This window comes from Limulus polyphemus, unplaced genomic scaffold (genome assembly GCF_000517525.1).
Source record: "Limulus polyphemus unplaced genomic scaffold, Limulus_polyphemus-2.1.2 Scaffold276, whole genome shotgun sequence".
Lineage (NCBI taxonomy): Eukaryota > Metazoa > Arthropoda > Merostomata > Xiphosura > Limulidae > Limulus > Limulus polyphemus.
The window spans coordinates 699640-702859 of NW_013665886.1; positions in this window are offsets into that span (position 1 = coordinate 699640).

Below are 3220 nucleotides of genomic sequence, written 5' to 3' on the forward strand. Positions count from 1 at the left end.
TCATTAAACAAATTTTGATGTTATGTAAGTTTTAATTTCAAAAGGAAATATTTAACTAAATTCTCAACCTTCACTTCTAGGTATCACGTGATATTTGTTTGCCCAGAATAGCACCACTTGAACATTCTTTCCACCCCTATTTCAGCTTCTGAGTTTTAACAGAAATTACAAAATTATGCTAAAACATTAATCTAATGTTATAGTTTCCAATCATCATAATTTACAGAAAGTCAAACCCACATGCAATGCTTTCCTACCACATACTGTCTTTCAAAAAAAAAGGCTGTAATTTTCTCAGATGTTTGCTATTACATTATTTATAACTAACAGAAAGAAAATATTTTGATTTACTGACTTGTGTATAATGCTAATTCATTCTCACAATTAGCTTTTGAATTATCTGGCATGTGCAGATTCAAAATTGCTCCAACCAATTAAGGGAGTTATTACAACCCACTCATGACCCAATTGGAAAGTCAGTTAAATCATAATAGTTATACGACATTGTATACTTTGTGTAGATTATTATTTAGTGTTATAAGATGAATATTTGAAATAAATAGAAAATCAGTAAAGTACCAAACAAAAACCCTAACAAAAATTAGGGTTAACTTTTATCAACTTTTTGATTGAAAAAAAGTACAAGATCCACATGTAAGTACTACATTTCTTGTTTTTTTATATATTGTTATTAAAACAACTAAAATGTAAAAGTTAGAAACTTATTAGTCTAGGTAAAAAAAAACATAAATGAAAGAAATTAAATGAATAAATAAAAAATTAATTTTTCAACAAAGTTTGTATGTGAGAAGCTTGTGTTGTGTAATTTAATGCTGTAAGTTGAGCTATGCATTTGCAGTGATTTCTAGCTTGTTAAGCAAGTTTAGTAGTTGGACACAGCTCAAAAGAGCCATAAAACAATAAAATTAAATGAAAACAGATGTAAACTCTTACAAACCTGATACTGTTTGGGATAAATAATTGTAATTTTCTGTTACAATCTGCACTCATTCTAGAAATAAAATAAGGTAATTTATATTTATTTCATATTCTTTTTTTGTAGTGGTTACAAGATAGGTCAAATGGACCAAGCTCATATAGTGTTTGGGAAAAGAAAACAGCAGATGAAATATAAAGTTTTACTAAAAAAACAATTTTCTTTTAAGAGATTCTGAAGGTTATGAAAATGAAATTAGAAAAGTGTAAGATGAAAGGAAAATTATATTTAATTTTAACAAGAAAATCACCTTGCACTCAGACTAGTCAGAGTCTGATTCTATAAACTCACAGACAAATTTTTAGTAAAAAAAACTTAAATTAATTTTTTTGTTTTTACAAAAAAAAAACAAAAATGTACTAAAGGCTCGTTATAGTATATATAGTTTCATGGTTCGGTGATGTTTGCAAGGTTGGTGAAAATGACCAAACCCATATAGAGAGGGTTAACAGAAGATGCTATTGTATGAGTTTGTAGTAGAAATTATCCGATAACAATGTAGTGAATGGTCTTAACAAAAAATAGTGCTGCTTTCACAGCAGTTGTTCTGCTTTAAACAGGCAAAGAACTTAAGTAGAAAGCAATCTCAGGAACTAATTTAACATTTTATTCAAAACCTAATCACAAGAACTACATATCCTGATTAACACAAAAACCTCTATAAATATCAAATAACCTGTATAAACATTACCTAAGCTATTTCTAAATAACAATACAAATAAAAAATAAATGTCATCACCTGAGTTCTACATAATTGCTGCATTTTTTCAATTAGGGTTGTGAACTTTAATATGAAAGAGAATAATACAGTGCTTAAAAACAAAAAAAAAACCTACCAAAGAAAAATTAATACAAAGTTTTACTAGAGAGAGAGAACAGATTCTTAGTGATTTGTTTGGGAAGTGTTCATAATGTCATGATTAAGGATATATGAAGGTAAATATTATTGTTCACAGCATTAAAATTCTGTATCACAAAAACTATGTTATTTCACTTCAAACCAAATTAATGATGAATATAAAACTATTTTGGAAATGTATAAATAATAAAATGCCTCAATTTCTTAATAATAATAACAATATTATGACATTTCACCCATAATTTTATTGGGTAAATCTTCGGATAGAAAAATAAATAAACCTGAAACTGACTAGTACGCAGAGAATCCTGAACACATAATCTCTGTTCAATTTATGAGCCAATCAATTCTTTCAATATTATATACACAAAATTGATATAATGCATTTTTACAGTAAGATATTAATTAATGATATTCATTTTTAGAAGAACTGAAAATATATCAGAATTGTGACGACTCAATCAAAAACATAAAATCTAATTTAATCTTAGGTTCTACAGAAAAAATGTGTAATTTACAAGTACTTTATAATAAAAACTACTATAAGTTAAGAAATATAATAGGCATCTAATATTGAAATACATTTTAGTGTTGTTTATTTCAACTTTATATGTCAGAAAATAAACTTCGGCTCAATGAACCAAGTTCTTGCAAGTCAGAAGTGACATACATAAGCAACAAGAGTAACAGACTTCTGAATTAAATAATTTTCCTATATGAAGAAGATGAAAAGGTAGAAGAAAACAATTATATATCAAACTTGTAATCATGAAAAAAATACATAGGTATAACTGGTTGTCAATATACAATGACAGGAAACAGTATTTAAAGCTGGTATTTTACATACAACTAGCATCAGAGCATGTAATAATAATTTTGGCATATATTCATTTTAATATTAACCACAGCTTTGGGTCACAACAGTCACAAGATATGCTATCAATCACTTAAAAATCATCCAATCTAAAAGAAAACTTTGTCATAATGATACTATCCATTCAAACACCATACAGAAATCACAGACACCAGAATATACAATCAAAGCAACCTTTCTTTAACACTCACTTATAGTTTCTGTTAATGGTATGAACCATTTAACTCATCTTCAGAAAATCACTGCTACTAGAAGATTCAATTAAACTTTCTTTAGCATGCTTATATAAATGAACCAATCACTAAACAAAACTCACAGTTAAAGCCAATGAGGATTCACATTACTTGGTGCCACCTACATACAGATGTTACTTGTATATTTTTTGTATGCGGAAACATCTGTTAGCCGAGTTCTTGCACAGATCTTAAAATATAACGTTGATAAACGAAAACATCGGCATGTAGATATGTAGATCTTGAAAGTCGAGTTG